At 47.7% G+C, this 18,167-nt stretch overlaps 1 long non-coding RNA gene across 2 annotated transcripts in view; it reads right to left on the bottom strand.

Moving 5' to 3' along the window:
* The window catches only part of LOC102161394, a 39,975-nt gene that overhangs the window by 7,162 nt on the left and 14,646 nt on the right, over positions 1-18,167 (bottom strand). The window contains exons 1-3 of one of the 2 annotated variants that reach the window (XR_002335957.1): positions 13,467-13,699; positions 5,548-5,615; positions 4,975-5,007 (exon numbers count right to left, since the gene is read on the bottom strand). This is a non-coding gene — a long non-coding RNA (uncharacterized LOC102161394). Of the gene's footprint in view, positions 1-4,974; positions 5,008-5,547; positions 5,616-13,466; positions 13,700-18,167 lie in introns of those variants that run through there. The other variant, XR_002335958.1, reaches the window with a different exon arrangement.

Genomic DNA, 18,167 nt, shown 5'->3' with positions numbered 1-18,167 from the left:
CCAAGAGCCAGACACACATCAAACAGAAAGCACTCCTGCTTTGGAACGTTCCTATCCAGGGAAGCGCCTGAGCCCGTGGGGAGAGAGAGGCTGCCTCCGTGCCATGCCCTCCAGACTCCAGACCGGCCAGTGATGATGCTTTTCCTCACTGGACTTCAGCTCCATTTGAAGGCCTGTGGCACTGAGCATATCGAATGTGAAAGTGCCATCAAAAATGGAAAGAGCCTGGAAGTTCCCGTCGTGGCTCAGTGGTTAACGAATCCAACTGGGAACCATGAGGTTGTGGGTTCGATCCCTGACCTTGCTCAGTGGGTTAAGGATCTGGTGTTGCCATGAGCTGTGGTGTAGGTCACAGACATGGCTCAGATCCCGTGTTGCTGTGGCTCTGGCGTAGGCCAGTGGCTACAGCTCCAATTCGACCCCTAGCCTGGGAACCTCCATATGCTGGGGAAGCAGCCCCAGAAAAGGCAAAAAGACAAAAAAATAAAAAAATAAATAAAAAATAAATGGAAAGAGCCTGTTCTGAGCACAATGTCTGCTGGTCCCAAAAAAGAATTATCAATTATCCACATTTCCACTCAAGTGCCCCTCTTTTGGCTCCTTGAGGGAAGCCAGCCCGCTAAGGGCTCCTCCCCACTCCCGCCCTCCCCTCTGAAATGCACACCATCAGGTCTTGCAAACAAAGGATTGTGACCAACAGGGTCTAGTTGTCTGAAAACACCTACATCCCAGTCATGTTGTTGGCTTGGTTTGGGAGGCTGCTGGACTCCCGTTCTGAGTCTCTCCCCACCCCATGCTACCTCCATAGTACCTACGACCTCCAGCTTGTCCTCCAACGAAACATCCATCATCTAGAATCCAGACTGAAAGCTCCGTGAGGGCGGAGCCATGTCCTTCAGCTCACTAGTGCATCTAGTACCTTGCCTGGCCCACAGGAGGCTCTGGATAAGTATTTGCTATGAGACAAACTTGTTAGGGACTTAGAGATCCTCACACTAAGCAAAGTAAGTAAGAAAGAGAAAGACAAATACCTTGTATCACTTCTATGTGGAATCTAAAATACGACATAAAATGAACTTGTCTACGAAACAGAAACAGGCTCACAGACATAGAGAACAGACTTGCAGTTGCCAAGGGGGGCTGGGAGGGGGGGCAAAAGATTGGGGGCTTGGGATCAGCAGACCCAAACTAGTACATAGAGGATGGATAAACAACAAGGTCCTACTGGATAGCACAGGGAGCGATATTCCGTATCCTGTCATAAACAACAATGGAAAAGAGTATGAAATATGTGTATGTATTTGTTATGTGGATTCAACAAACTTTGGCCAAGTGGTTCTCCTGTATAAGGTACCTCTGGACCCATCCTTCTTCTCAGGACATAGAAGAGGAAGGGCAGCCAGTGCTCTTCCCTCCAAGAGCCCCTTCTGCAGCCCTACAGACTAACCAGTGTGCTCGGGGTCCGGTGGGGGATCCTAAGGTCCGAGAAGCACGTGTCCAGCCCCTGGGGCTCCCTCTGCTTGAGCACGGGTCTACACAAGACAAACCTGCAGTGGATGCAGGCAGGCTGTCCTCCCCTTTCCCACTGGCTTCCTCCCCATCACCCCAGGGCTCCCGTTCCTTCTGGGATGGTTCCAGGAACATCTGGCACCATTTCAGAAAGGATCAAATGGCATGCATGGCTCCCTAAGCAACTCGGGACACTTAAGCCACCCAATTACATCTGCCTTTGTTTCAAACAGCAAAGGAAGACAGCTTGATTCTGTCCTGCTGAAAAATGGTCCGTGCACATTCCACAGAGATAGATGTCACAGGTAAGAGGCGGGCTCCAGAGCCAGCATACCTGCGCTCCAATCCTGGCTCTGCCCTTGACTTTCTAGTGACAGAGAAAGCACTTCCCCTCAGTTTCCTCACCTATAAAGTGGAGATGACATTAAGGGTTTCTACCTCATTGGGATGTTACAATCCATGTAAAACACTTAGAAAAGTGAGCTTGCAATCAAACTGAACTTTTATTATGATCATTATCTTTAATTACAGTTCAGAAAGGGCTCCACCAGAGAGTGTTTACTGCAATTTTTACACACACACAGTGGCTCCCTTTTCTCCTAATTTAGGGTGGCTAATGAAACCTCACCCTCTGACACCAGGAGCCTCCTCCCCCCTCCTCATGGAAACATCGCTGCCAAATATCACTCTCTCCGCCCTCCAGTGAAAGTGACCTCATCACACACCCTCATGTATGCTCTGCATCAACCAGCACGGCCTAAATGCTCTAACACCTCTGGCTTGACATAACAAGGGCTTTTTTCACTCCTAATCCAGTGTCATCAAGGGAAGAAGATACTCTGCTCCATAAGGTCAATCAGACCCCCGGGGTCCTCCCTGGGGGCTCCACATCCTGCAGGGCCACAGAGCCCCATCCTGAGTCCTCTGCATCCAACCAGCAGGTGGGAAGAAAGCACCTGCAGAGGGCAGGCTGGTTTTAGGACCATACTGGGCAAGGATGCTTGTTCCTTTAGCTCCATCCATTAGCCAGAAGCTCAGTCCCACAACACCACCTGACCAGAGTAGAAGCTCAGAAGTAGGCTTTCCATGTGTTCGAGAGGAAAATAACATCAGTTCAATGATCACTGAGTATTTTTTCTGCTACCTACACCTCCTGAGGCTTCTCTAGGAGAGAACTTCATTTCTTTAGGACATTCTCTTAAAAAAAACAGCCCCAAAGCAAGGCTCCAAATCCTGTAGCAGATGACGTCTTAACCCACCTGGACCACAGATATGGGTGAAAGAAGATGGTCTTTGAAATGGAACTGAGCTGGGCCAGGCTCACAGCTTTGTCACTTACTAGGACAGCTCTGCTCTCTGCATCGGCTTCCTCTTTTACGAAGTAAAAGTGGGAACACTGGGTACTTCCCACCTGGAGACAACGCTTAGAAAGGGCGGCCTTGGAGTTCCTATCATGGCGCAGTGGTTAACAAATCCGACTAGGAACCATGAGGTTGCGGGTTCGGTCCCTGCCCTTGCTCAGTGGGTTGACGATCCGGCACTGCCGTGAGCTGTGGTGTAGGTTGCAGACGCGGCTCGGATCCTGTGTTGCTGTGGCTCTGGCGTAGACTGGTGGCTACGGCTTCGATTAGACCCCTAGCCTGGGAATCTCCATATGCCGCGGAAGCGGACCAAGAAAGAGCAAAAAAAAAAAAAAGAAAGAAAGAAAAAGAAAGGGCGGCCTTGAGTGGAATTTTCTTGGTCTCCCATCCCCCAACCACATCACAGCATCCAGGCTAATGTTCCTCCGAACCACAGGGGAAGGGGTTCGGGTTGGTTTTTCAGCCGCTCGACCCAGTTTACTAGAAGATGGAGGTCAGGATGATGTGTGAATGTAATTAAGCGATGGCAAACTCGGGAACCAAATCCCTCGGCCCCAACCCGAGCCAGCTTGATCCTTTGCGCCTACACCCCATCCCCCTCCACCCCCACACTCCTGTTCTGATCCAGATGGCCTGTGGATGCCAGCAGCCAAACAGGATGGGGGATTGGTTGTTTCATAAGCTCCTACAGACTCTGTCCCTAATTGCAAACCCACTGGAGACATTTTCTGAAACAAGAGGCTTTGCACGGACCATTACCTCCTAAACAAACAAACAAACATTAGGGCTTATGCTTTTCCCCTCATTCTCCCACTCACCCAGCTCCTCCTGCACACCTTGCTGAAAAACAATTACTGGGGAAACAAAAGGCACCGCCCACCCCCATGCCCTGGTAATACCACAGCAGTCAGGAGTCCCTGTTCTCCTAGCAACGCGAACTGCCCCAGCTGCACCTGTTTGGTGCTTGGATTACAACAGCCAGCAGCCGGGGGTGGGCATGTTGCTAGGAAAACCTGAACTTGAGTTTAAATGCGCCCCCTTTCTGCATTGCCACAGCTTTTTCTCAGCTGCAGAGACACGCACACTCAACAGCCAGACCCACCGCCCTGGGCACCCCTGGAAAATGTCCAGCTCATGTTAGACTTTGGTTGCTCTTTCTCTCTCTCTTTCTTTTCTGTTGATTTTCAAGCTGAGCCAACGACCACACAAATAAACAAACAAAAATTATGGAGAACCATCCACTAGACCTTAGTGACTGAGGCCCTCCCACTGCCAGGCACTGTTCTAGGCTCTGAGACACGGCTGTGAAGGGAACGGGCAGGACCCTGCTTCTGGGGGAGGGGATGATAAACAGAAATACCAACTCCAAACAGAACCCTAGGAAGCATCTAAGTGTGTATGTGTATGTGTGGATATCGAAGGAAACATTTCAAAGAATGGGTTCACGTGATTGTGAGGCTTAAATTATGAGGCTTAAATCTGCAGGGCAGGCAGGCAGGCTGGCTGGAAACTCAGGCAGGAGTCGAGGCTGTCATCTTCAGGCAGAATCTCTTCTTCCACAGGGAAACTTCAGTTTTGCTGTTAAGGCCTTTCCACCCATTAGATGCTATCAAGAGTCCTCTCCAGAGTTCCCGTCGTGGCTGAGTGGAAACAAATCTGACTAGTATCTATGAGGACACAGGTTCAATCCCTGGTCTTGCTCAGTAGGTTAAGGACCTAGAGTTGCTGTGCGCTGTGGTGTAGGTTGCAGATGCGACTCCGATATGGTGTTGCTATGGCTGTGGCGTCCGCCCACGGCTACCGCTCCAATTGGACCCCTAACCTGGGAACCTCCACATGCCATGGGTGCAGCCCTGGGGCCGGGGGGAGAGTAATCTACAAAGTGAACTGACTGTAGATGGTTAGCACATCCTGAGAGCACAGCACCACAAGGTTGGTGTCTGATTGAAAACCTTGGTGCTGTAGCCTAGCCCAGAGGACACAGAAATTAACCATAACTAGGGGTATATACCTGCCTGTGTGGTGAGAATAAGTGCAATGGGAAAGAAGAAAGCAGCGGGAGAGGGTGAAGGAGCCCTGGGCAGGGGGACAACAAAAGACCCACCTGTGCGAAATACAGCATGTCATTCGATATGACCTGAATGAAAAAATGATAAATGAACATACTTAGGTATTCTGCTCAAAAAAGCACAACAAAAATCCTCCCCTATTTACATATCTGCTTAATCATGACCACGCTGCATGGGAAGAGAGACCTAAGAGTCCCACTCTGAATAACTCTCGTTGGTGTTACCTGACACAGCCAAAGCCAGCCCCCTTGACCTGTGCATCCTGCAGCTGCGCAGCTGGTGGCCACAGCCTGGCAGACGCTTCTGCGCATGCTCTCTCCCCCTCTCTTTTCTAACCCCGCCCCTCAGGGGTCCCAGGGGCCTGGTCCCTGGACGTTCCCTGTTGAGCCTCTCGTCTCTTTTGGGTTCCCAAAACGCCAGCCCACTTCTGCCTCAGGGTCTTGGCCCCTTCTGCTCCCTCCTCCTGGAAGGATCCCCTCTCAGAGACCTCCCCCAGGCTCCCTCCCTCACAGCCCACTCAGCCAGGCCGGCGGGGACCACTCTAAAAGAGCACCTCCTCATCCCTCTCTGTCCCTTTATCGTGTATTCTTGGTCTTCAGGGCACTTACCTTAAACATGTATTTCCTTCTGAATTGTCACCTCTCACGTGAATGCAGGAGGGCAGGGATTCTCAGGTCTGTGTGTACAATCATATGAAGGTTAATTTTAAAATGCAGACTCAGTGACATTCACAGGGCACCATCACCACTACCTAGTTCCAGAACATTTTCATCAAGCCCATACCCGGTAAGCAGTCACTTTCCACTCCTGCCTCCGCCAGCCACAGGGCAGTCACTAAGGTGCATTCTGTCTCCACGGATCTGCCTATTCTGGACGTTTTGTGTAAATGCAAGCAAACAATATGCGGCCTTCTGTGTCTGACTTCTTTCCCTTAGCATGATGTTTTTGTGGTTCACTCTGCTGCAGCAGTTAGCTGCACTTCTTTGCTTTTCTGGCTGAATGACATTCCATCGTATGGATATGCCAGATGTTGTTTGTCCCTGGGCAGCCAATGGACATTTGGATTGTTTGTACTTTTGTTGTCGTGAATACGGCTATAGTGAACATTTGCACGCGAGGGTTTGTTTGGGGGGGGAATTTCTGTTTTGATCACCCTCTGCATCTCTAGCCCATGAACAGACCTGCACAGGAAAGGGCTCAGCAATTAACAGCTATGGACAGGTTAATCCTGTCCATAGGAGTCAAGGTTTGAGCATCTAGCATCCTTGGTCTCCAGGGCCCCTTCATCCAGCCTCGGCCACAGCCCAGTACTGAGACTCTGACATCTTCCTCTTCCCAAGCCCACACTCTCAGCATCCTGGAGTCAAACTCCACCCAGCAGTGGGGTAGAGGTCCACCTGGACTCCTCAGCTGCACCACCCCCCTAAAGCTAAGCAAATCAGACAGTGGAGAGAAATGGGCCCTTCTGAATTCTCATGTAGCCTGGGGACCTCCCCCCCCCAAAACAAAGCATTATTGACTTCAAGTAAAGTCTGATTAGGAGGCCAACAGAATACCAGAAGTTTCTTTGGATAGAGTGGAATATTTTCAGAAATAAGGCCCTAACAAAGATTATATCCCCATATTAGTTTCCCAGGGCTGCCATGACAAAGTACCGCGAGCTGAGTGGTTTAAAACAACAGGACTTTTATTCTCTCACAGATCTGGAAGCCAGAAATCCGAAATCACGGTGTTGGCAGGGTCCCCCTCCCTTGGAAGGTTCCAGGGAGGGACGCTTCCTTGCCTCTTCCCAGCTTCAGGTGGTTTCCTGCCATCTTCGGCATCCTTCATCTCGGCTTCCATCATGGCTGCCTTTCCTCGTATTTCCACATCATTATCTTAAGAGGACACCAGTCATATTGGACTGAGGGCCCTCCCTGCTGCACTATGACCTCATCTTAAGTAATTACATCTATAATAACCTATTTCCTAATAAGGTCACATTGTGAGGCACTGAAGATTAGGACTTCAGCATGACTTTTGGGGTGGGGGGACACAATTCAATTCATAGCTTTGGAGAGGAACACGGGATCAAGTGAGAACCCTTGATCTCACTAAAGTGTAAATGACTGATACCATACTGGGGGTGGGGGGCAGCAGGCTGAGAGAGTTGCTGTGCAGGAGGAGAGGACAATGCATAGGCCATGGCTCCTCTAATGAGGAGAAATGGGACAAGAAAGAGGTGGATGGAGTCACAAAGACTGGTTTCTTTGTCTTTCTCATGATGTAGCTGAGGGCCACTGCTTCAGTGGAGCCAGTGGCAGAACATGGAAAGGAGATGTGTCAGGTCTCCTGGAGGGAATCTTTTTTAACTCTCAGACCATCTCACTCCTCTGTGCAAAACCCTCCAGGGCTCCTTTGTCCCAAGACCTCACACCACCCACCCTCTGCTTCTGCACATCCTTCATGTCCTATCACTGCCCCAAAGCTCGCTCTGCCAGCCTGGGCTCCTTGCTGCCCTTGCAAGTGCCTGCTATGCTCCTGCCCCCAGCCTTTGTCCAGCTATTCTCCCCACCTGGAATGTTCTTTCTTCAGAGAGCTCCATTGTTCAAACTGCATCTTACCAAGCCCTCCCTAACCACCCCTCCCCCATTCTATGCCCCCAGCACTTTCTACGCCCCCACCGTGCTCATTTCCCCACAGCACTTACTGCCACCTGATATACAAGTATTGGCCTATTTCCTGTCTTCCCTGAGGGCAGGGAATGCCATGTCGCTTGCTGCCAATGCGGGGCCCCCAGAGCAGTCCCTGATGTGTATTAGGCACTCAATAAGTTTTCATCAGATAGAGGAAACGGCTTCTGCCACACTGAAGACTTGGGGGGCCTTGCAGCTACTTAGAGGACCTTTGTGATTGTATGGGGTGCACGTGGATAATCCAGGATAATCCACCCATCACCAAGATCCTTAACCACATCTGCAAAGTCCCTTTTGCCCTATAAGGTAACACTCCCAGGTCTGGGGGTTAGGATGGGGACATACGCTGGGGCTGTTTTTCAGGATCCCACAGGCAGAAAGGGTAGGCCTGCCCTTCCTCATCTGTTGTCATGACAGCCATCAGCTGTCCTGTCTGTAGCGCCAGGCCACCTGCCCCACCCCCCTGAGATGGGGCCCCACCTCCCAAAATCCTTCTATCAGCCTCTCCCAAGCCCAGTTTCTAGGACCTGTGACCAGGCGCCCCCAACCCCACCCCCTGGCCCCTGGTCACAACTGCTTCCTCCTGTTAAGACAGAACCAGGCAGTCTTGGGAACCAGTGTCACTGAGGCCAGGACAGTGATCCTTCTTTGATTTATTTCAGGGGGAGAACAGAGGCCAGAAGGGATGGGCAGGGTACAGATGGGTGTTGCTCCGTCCCTTCTGCACTTTTCCTTCCTTTTATTCCTTCACCTGCTTCTTCTCTCCCCCCCAGGACACACTCTGACTTTTCTGCCTCTAAGTCTCCATCCTTCCCATCTCAGCTGGACACCCAGTGGCATCAAGCACTTTCCATACTCAGTGCAGTCAGGAGCGAGTCCACCGAGCCTTTGCTGTATATCTCTCTCTTTCCCTCTCTCTCTCCCTCTCTCCCTCCCTCCCTCCCTCTCTCCTCTCTCCCTCTTGCTCGCAAGTGCGCGTGCACACGAAATCACATTCTGATCAACACTCCAAGGGCACGGACTCTGCCCACACAGATTCTGCCCCACCACAGCCCCATATGATGACAGGAGCTATGGAGCCAGAGGGCCAGCCTCCAATGCCATCAGCATCCCTGACTGACTTGGAGACATGACCCCACTAACACTCAAAGTCCTCATCTATAATATGGAAATAAAGGCCTAATGGGATGGCCCCCCCGCCATTCATGGTCCCCAAAATTCTGGCCTAACTTTACAAAATAGCCTTGATGTGGAAGATGCTTTATAACAACTAAACAAGGAAAAAACAGAGATCAGAGTTTGGAGTGAGTAGATTCAAACTATTACATTTAGAATGGATAGGCAATGAGGTCCTACTGTGTAACACAGGGATATATCCTATATATAGTCCTATATCCATATCCAGTCTCTTGGGATAGACCATGATGGAAGATAATATAAGAAAGGGAGTGTGCCCAAAGACATTCTATGATGCCACCATCACCCTAATTCCAAAACAAGACAAAGATACCACCAAAAAAGAAAACTATAGGCCAATATCTTTGATGAATATAGACACAAAAATTCTCAAGAAAATTTTAGCCAACTGAATCCAACAATATATAAAAAAGATCATACACTACGACCAGGTGGGATTCATCCCAGGTTCACAAGGATGGTTCAACATATGCAAATCAATCAATGTCATACACCACATTAACAAAAGAGAAGTCAAAAACCACATGATCATCTCAACAGATGCAGAAAAGGCGTTTGACAAAGTCCAACATCCATCCACGATAAAAACTCTTACCAAAGTGGATACAAAGGGAACATACCTTAACATAATAAAAGCCATTTATGACAAATCCACAACAAATATAATACTCAATGGAGAAAAGCTAAAAGCCTTCCCACTAAAATCTGGAACAAGACAAGTACGCCCACTCTCACCACTGTTACTCAACATAGTACTAGAAGTCCTAGCCACAGCAATCAGACAAACAAAAGAAATTAAAGGCATCCAAATAGGAAGAGAAGAGGTAAAACTGTCACTGTATGCAGATGACATGATACTCTATATAGAAAACCCTAAGGACTCAGCCCAAAAACTACTTGAACTGATCAACAAATTCAGCAAAGTAGCAGGATATAAGATTAACATTCAGAAATCAGTCGCATTTCTGTATATGAACAACGAAATATTAGAAAAGGAATACAGGAGTTCCCATCGTGGCACAGCAGAAACGAAACCAACTAGGAACCATGAGGTTGTGGGTTCAACCCCTGGCCTCACTCAGTGGTTTAAGGATCCGGCGTTGCCGCGAGCTGTGGTGTAGGTCACAGACGTGGCTCGGATCTGGTGTTGCTATGGCTCTGGCATAGGCCAGCAGCTACAGCTCCGATTAGACCCCTAGCCTGGGAATCTCCATATGCCATGGGTGCGGCCCTAAAAAAGGACAAAAGACAAAAAAAAAAAAGAAAAGAAATACAAAAATACAATACCTTTTAAAATTGCACCCCCCAAAAGTCATATACCTGGAAATACACCTGACCAAGGAGGTAAAAGACTTATATGCTGGAGTTCCCGTCGTGGCGCAGTGGTTAACGAATCCGACTAGGAACCATGAGGTTGCGGGTTCGGTCCCTGCCCTTGCTCAGTGGGTTAACGATCCGGCGTTGCCGTGAGCTGTGGTGTAGGTTGCAGATGTGGCTCGGATCTCGCGTTGCTGTGGCTCTGGCGTAGGCTGTGGCTACAGCTCTGATTCGACCCCTAGCCTGGGAACCTCCACATGCCGCGGGAGCAGCCCAAGAAAAGGCAAAAAGACAAAAAAAAAAAAAAGAAAAGACATATGCTGAGAACTATAAAACATTAATCAAGGAAATTAAAAAAAAAGTAAAGAAATGAAAAGATAGTCCATGTTTCTGGGTTGGAAAAATTAATATTGTAAAAATGGCCACCCTACCCAAGGGGTTCAATTGGGTAGTATGTGATTCAATGTGATCCCTGTCAAATTACCCATGACATTTTTCACAGAACTAGAACAAACAATCCAAAAATTTATATGGAACCACAAAAGACCCAGAATTGCCAAAGCAATTCTGAGGAACAAAAACCAAGCAGGAGGCATAACTCTCCCAGACTTCAGGCAATATTACAAAGCCACCGTAATCAGAGTTCTCATCATGGTGCAGTGGAAACAAATCTGACTGGGAATCATGAGGTTGCAGGTTCAATCCCTGGCCTCACTCAGTGGGTTAATGGATACATTATTGCCATGAGCTGTGGTGTAGGTCACAGACGAGGCTCAGATCTGGTGTTGCTGTGGCTCTGGCATAGGCTGGCAGCAACAGCTCCGATTCTACCCCTAGGCTGGGAATCTCCATGTGCCACAAGTGCAGCCCTAAAAAAATAAAAGGACAAAGCCACAGTAATCAAGACAGTGTGGTACTGATACCAAAACAGAGAGACAGACCAATAGAACAGAATAGAGAACCTGGAAATAAACACAGTCACCTATGGTCAATTAATCTTTGACAAAGGAGGCAAGAACATAAATGGGAAAAAGACAGTCTTTTCAGCAAGTATTGCTGGGAAACCTGGACAGTTGCACCCAAATCAATGAAACTAGAACACACCCTCACACTATGCACAAAAATAAACTCAAAATGTCCTAAAGACTTAAGACAAGACACCATCCAACTCCTGGAAGAGAACATAGGCAAAACATTCTCTGACATCGACCTTATAAATGTTTTCTCAGGTCAGTCTCCCAAAGCAACAGAAATAAAAGCAAAAATAAACCAGTGGGACCTAATCAAACTGACAAGCTTTTGCACAGTAAAGGAAACCAAAAAGAAAACAAAAAGACAACTTACAGAATGGGATAAAGTGTCAAATGATGCAATGGACAAGGGCTTAATCTCTAAAATATACAAACAACTTATATAACCCAACAGCAAAAAAGCCAACAACCCAATGGAAAATGGGCAAAAGACCTGAATAGACATCTCTCCAAGGAAGATATACAGATGACCAACAAGCACATGAAAAAATGCTCAATGTCACTGATTATTAGGGAAATGCAAATCAAAACTACCACAAGATGCAACCTTGCACCAGTCAGAATGGCCATCATTAATAAGTCCACAAATAACAATTGCTGGAGAGGGTGTGGAGAAAAGGGAACCCTCCTGCACTGCTGGTGGGAATGTAAGCTGGTACAACCACTATGGAGAACAGTATGGAGGTACCTTAGAAAACTATACATAGAACTACCATATGACCCGGCAATCCCACTCTTGGGCATGTATCCAGACAAAACTTTCCTTAAAAAAGACACATGCACCTGCATATTCAATGCAGCACTCTTCACAACAGCCAAGTCAAGAAAACAACCCAAATGTCCACTGACAGATGATTGGATTAGGAATATGTGGTATATACACACAATGTAATACTACTCAGCCATAAAAGAGAACAAAATAATGCCATTTGCAGCAACATGGATGGAACTAGAGACTCTCCCACTGAGTGAAGTAAGTCAGAAAGAGAAAGACAAATACCATATGATATCACTTTTATCTGGAATCTAATATACGGCACACAGGAACCTTTCCACAGAAAAGAAACTCATGGACTTGGAGAACGGACTTGTGGTTGCCAAGGGGGAGGGGGAGGGAGTGGGAGGGACTGGGAGCTTGGGGTTAATAGACGCAGACTATTGCCTTTGGAATGGATTAGCAATGAGATCCTGCTGTGTACACTGGGAATTATGTCTGGTCACTTACGATGGCGCCGGATAATGTGAGAAGAAAGGATGTGTACATACATGTATGTGTGACTGGGTCACCTTGCTGCACAGCAGAAAATGGACAGAACACTATAAACCAACGCTAATGGAAAAAAATAAACATCATTATATATAAAAAAAGAAAGGGAATGTGTGTGTGTGTGCATGTGTGTACATACATATTTATGCCTGGGTCACTCTGCTGTACAGCAGAAATTGGCACAACATTGTAAATCAACTATAATAAAATTTAAAAAAAAAAAGATGAAGATCATATTCTAAGAACCTCAGGAGATTTGCTGGGCACCTGGTGTCAGAGGTCATAGGAATCCACAGTGTCCAGACCAAGCCCTGACCAGGGCCCGCTCCAGCCATCACAACAGCACTACACTCAGGAACAGCCGCAGGCCTCTCCCACTCTCTGCTCCTGCTCCTCAGACCCCCGCCACAACCCAGAGGGGCAACAGAAGGGCTCACTAGAGCAACCTCCTCTCATTTCACCCCACACGGGGAAGTTCAGCATCGGCCTTGGAGGAAACAGCTTCCCCAGATCCAGGTCCAGTCAGCGCCGGCTGGTTCTGGTCAGGACCGGGTAATGCTGGAGGGGGTCTGACCTCCTTCAGGCGGTTCTGCCTTGAGAAGCCAAGCAGAGACGGGAGAATGAGGTGAGAAGAAAAGGTCCTTCCTGCATATACTAATCTGATTATTAGTAGAACTTCCGGCAAGTAATCCTCAGGTTGGTCGGGGGAGGGGGCAGTCCTGAGATAACGGGAGGAAAAAGCACTAACGAGCCCTCGGGAGATACTGGTCCTCCCCCCACTCACCCCCACGGTCTCTGAGCCTTCATCGCAGGGTGAATGAGCCTCCCGCTGACCCAACTACTTCACGAGACCCCGATGCATTAACGTATGTAAGCGTCACTGGGCAATGATCTAAGGGATGCACCTGTACATTACGTAAAAGAACAAGGAGGAATAAAGAAAACGGAAGAACTGGTTAGGTGGGTACTGGTCTCCTCGGCTGCCATAACAAAGTCCCACAAACTGAGTGACTTCAAGCAACAGAAGTTTATTGACTCACGTTCTGAGAGCCAGAAGTCCAAAATCAGGGCGTCAGCAGGGCCGTGATCCCTCTGAAAGCAGGAGGGAGGAAACAGCCTGTGCCCGTCTTCCAGGTCTGTAGCCTCAGGTGTTCTCTGGCTTGTAAAGACATCACTCCAATCCTCCATCTTCACAAGACACTCTACGTCTTCACATTCTTTTCCCTCTGTATCTGCCTCCAGTTTTTTTGTTTGTTTGGTTTTGTGTTTGGGTGCACCTGCGGCATACAGAACAAACCTGTGCCTCAGCAGTGACCCAAGCTGCTGCAGGTCTTTAACCCACTGAGCCACAACGAGAACTCCTGTCTCTGTGTTTTGTTTTTTATTTTTCTTTTTTTACCACTGCATCCATGGCATATGAAAGTTCCCAGGCTAGGGGTCAAATTGGAGCTCCAGCTGCCAGCCTACACCACAGCCATGGCAACACTGGATCCAAGCCACATCTGTAACCTATGCAGCTGTTGGATCCTTAATCCACCGAGTGAGGCCAGGGATCAAATCTACATCCTCACAGAAACTGTGTCGGATCCTTAACCTGCTGAGCCACAATGGGAACTCCCATCTCTGAGTTTTAAAATGTACCTGGGTGTTCCTGCTGTGGTACTGTGGGTTAAGAATCCAACTGCAGTGGCTTAGGTCACAGCTGTGGCTTGGATTTGACCCCTGGCCGGGGAACTTTCATATGCCATGGGTGCAGCTAGAAAATTTAAAAATAATAATAATGCACCCAGGATTTTAGTGTTGTTCAGGTATGGTGAGACCGACAGCTCAGAAGACAACCGCCCTGGAAAGGACAGTTTGTTTCTTGTAGCTTTCACAGGGCACCCCATTCACACAGAGCCACAGAGGAGCACCAGGGTTGGTCAGGAGGCGAAAGAGAGGAGAGAGCATGAGCAGGGGTCCTTACGTGGTTTTCAAGGAAGGAATAAGGAAGGCACAGTAAGCAAGATGAGTAGACTTGGGACTAGACAGTTAATAATTTCAGGAGGCTCTGGGTGTAGGGTGGTCCCTAGTTGTCCAGGACTTGATCCTTAGTGATTAGAAGCACTGCCTCCTGGGACATAAGAATTGTCTCCTGCAGCATAAGAGCCAGATAGAGGGGTGGCTTGGAGTGTGGGCACTGCCTTGGCTCCTCTGCATATGAAAGGCATGCTTCCATGCTGGTCATGTGCTAACTCTGGGAACTGGCTACCCCAAGAGGGACAGTCTTTCCCCAGTCACTGAAGGCCCAGATACCAGAGCATCAATAATACAGAAAATAAGGAGTTCCCATTGTGGCACAGCAGTAATGAACTCAACTAGTATCCATGAGGATGAGGGTTCAATTCCTGGCCCCGCTCAGTGGGTTAAGGATCCAGCATTGCCATGAGCTGTGGTGTAGACTGCAGATGCGGCTTGGATCCCACGTTGCTGTGGCTGTGGTGTAGGCTGGCAGCTGCAGTTCTGATTCAACCCCTAGCCTGGGAGCTTCCATATGCTGCAAGTGCAGCCCTTTAAAAAAATAAATAAATAAGGAATACAGAAAATAAGAAAACAGAGTTAATATACTCAGTGTTCAAATGTCCCCTTTGTATAAAGACAACAGCCATCCTGGCTTAGGCTCACCTTAATGACCTCATTTTAACAACATGATTATCTATAAAGACTCTATTTCCAGAGTTCCCGTCGTGGCACAATGGTTAACGAATCGGACTAGGAACCATGAGGTTGTGGGTTCGATCTCTGGCCTTGATCAGTGGGTTAAGGATCCGGCATTGCTGTGAGCTGTGGTGTAGGTCGCAGACGCGGCTCGGACCCCACGTTGCTGTGGCTCTGGTGTAGGCCGGCGGCTACAGCTCCAATTCGACCCCTAGCCTGGGAACCTCCATATGCCGCAGGATCAGCCCCAGAAAATGGCAAAAAGACAAAAAAAAAAAAAAAGTATATGCAAACAACGATGTGGGGTGGGGGCAGAAATTAAATGAACATCTCCTATCTATGCATGTATATCAACTATCTCGAAACAGAGTCAAACTGCTTGGTTCCAGTACAATCTATTAAAAAAAAAAAAAAAAAAAGACTATTTCCAAAAAGGCTACATTCTAAGGTACCCATTCTGAGATGGATCAGGACTTCAACATGTCTTTTTTGGAGAACATAATTCAATCCACACAGACAAGGAATAATAAACTTTTTCACTAAAATACCAGATAGTGAATGTTTTAGACTGCTGTTAACACAGGAAAGACAATTTCACAGCCATAGACAATATGTACATGAATGAGCATGGTTATGATCCAATAAAACTTTATTGACAAAACCATGCAGTGGGACATGGATACAGACCATGGTCGGCCAATCCCTAGGGTAGGAGACAGATACTCAAAATAAGAAAAAGGGGCTTATGCGACCTTTCTCAAAGGGAATTCAGCCAGGGGCATAAAGGTCAGAAGCAAAAGTTGAGTCCCCAGAAGTGCTAGGGGTGGAGTCAAGCCAGGTCTGGGCTCAGGGACCTGGATTCAAAATGAGGGAAGATAAGAGTGCCCTGGAGGATTCCTCAGAGGCCCTAATGGGGCCGATCGTACAGAAAGATCCAGTGACTCGTCAAAGGACTCACAGCTCCTATGGGGAAACAAGCGCAGGTGATCTGACTCAAGGCTGAGTTCATAACCACTAGCTGCACATCATTCTTCCAGACGGGGGCCAGGGAGTCTGGCTACTCCAGACAATAAGCTGTGGGAGCTGGGCACGCAAAGGGCCAGAGAGCCTGGAGAGACGCCAGGAGAGCGGAAACAGCGGAAATGGCTGGGTCATCAGGTTCGCCTCTGAAATGTCTTTAGGGAGGAGGGGGCCTTATTAATGTCCTTCCCACAAAAGCGGCTGCGATGGGACACTTTTACTCTGAGTTAACAAAGGCTCGATGAATGCTGTTAGACATAAATTAACAGTTAAAGATTCGGGGCGTCAGTTCACCAAGATTGTAAGGAAATAAAAACAGAAACAAGGTCAGGATACCAAAGACACTAATTGTACTTGTTTAGCAGTGGCATCGTAAAATTTCACCCTTAACGACCTGTCATCTTCACACCTCATTGAAAATCCATTAAAACAATGGCTGGGCCACTAACCCTGACTTTCAGGCAGAAGCTTCCCTTGGGCACAGCTTTTGACTAGGGTCCCTTCATTAATACTAGCATAATTGCTGGGAGCTGGATAACCATTATTACCCACCACTATTTAAATATGGAGGAGGAACACTAGGCTCAATCTTTTTCTTTTTTTTTTTTTTTTTTTTTTTTTTTTTTTTTTGCACCTTTTTAATGTTTTAATACAAGCGAACTTTTCTCCCTCAGGCAAGATAATGTATTAAAACTTAAATTTTTAAAATGGATAGAGGGTTGATGACTCAATTTTCGAAAGAAGAATTCACCACAGGATTTCTTAAAGAGTGAACTCCCAGAGCAATCAAAATTATTTGATTTACAAATTTTCTACTTGCTAGCATCTTTTCCATATTATGACTTGAGCAGAAAGGCTGAAAAAGAAGCACATCTGCTAATGAGCACCCTAGTGACAGCTGAGCGGGAGAGAACCGCTTGCTTTTATAAACAGGGTGACCAGAGGCGCATTTTAAGGACACCTTGAAGATCAGCCCCAAAGTCTGGGACAGGGCTGTGACCTCCTGGGACACAGAGAGCAGGCAGGTGAATCAAAGGGGGGACATGAGTCAGAGAAGAGGGGATCCAGAGACCAGACTGCAGTTTGGAGCTACTGCAAGAAGACACTCTCCATGTGCGCACACAGGGTAAAGCCACTGGTTCCCGAAAAAGGGACTCTTACCCCTTCACCTCCAGCCATACACAGTGAAACAAACCTACCCAGAACCACTTCAGATATGACTGTTACAAAGCCCGGGACAATAATAAAGACCTTTCCCATAAAGCAGTGGTTTCTCTTGTTGTATTTCATCACCTTCCATTGCTTGCATTTAAAACAAGAGAGGTGACATTGTGATGCCATCTTCCAGATGTGTGGCAACCAAGTCTGCAGACTCCACTGAATAGTAATTGTTACTAATTATTGCTAAGAACTGGGTTTTGCTAATGATTTTACTCTTTTAGTTGTGGTTTTTAGAGTAAATCCAAGGTCACCCCTATATTCTCGCTTCACTCGCTTGCATTTCCTTGTTTTTGTGAGGCAGAGAGAAAGCTATAGAATGGAACCCCTGAGAATTGCCCAGTAGCCTCAGCACACAGATGTGTGTCCCATTTGTGACTATCAACTGTCCAGGCTTGGGCTGGAAGGGGGGTTGCCTAGCATGTGGCTCCCAGAATTTAATAGACCACACACCAGTAAAATGTGCACACAAGGTGTGGGGCCCTGGAGAGGATTGAGAATGTTTTATTTACAAACTAGGAATACTTGATCAATAATCTGTCATCTGCCATTGCCACCACTTCATAAAAGAATGAATATATCAACAGTAATAAAGTCAGAAGGACAATCCCTGAGCATTTCCTCAAGCAAGATGGGTGATAATCTGACATTGACTTTTACATTTAAAAAGATGATTCATGGAGTTCCAGCTGTGGCGCAACAGGGCTGGCGGCTTCTCAGGAGTGCTGGGACGCAGGTTCAATCCCCCTCCTGGCACAGTGGGTTAAGGATATGGCGTTGCTGTAGCTGTGGCTTAGGCTGCAACT

This window comes from Sus scrofa, chromosome 9, assembly GCF_000003025.6.
Source record: "Sus scrofa isolate TJ Tabasco breed Duroc chromosome 9, Sscrofa11.1, whole genome shotgun sequence".
NCBI classification, from domain to species: domain Eukaryota; kingdom Metazoa; phylum Chordata; class Mammalia; order Artiodactyla; family Suidae; genus Sus; species Sus scrofa.
This window is presented reverse-complemented; position numbering and strand designations above follow the sequence as displayed.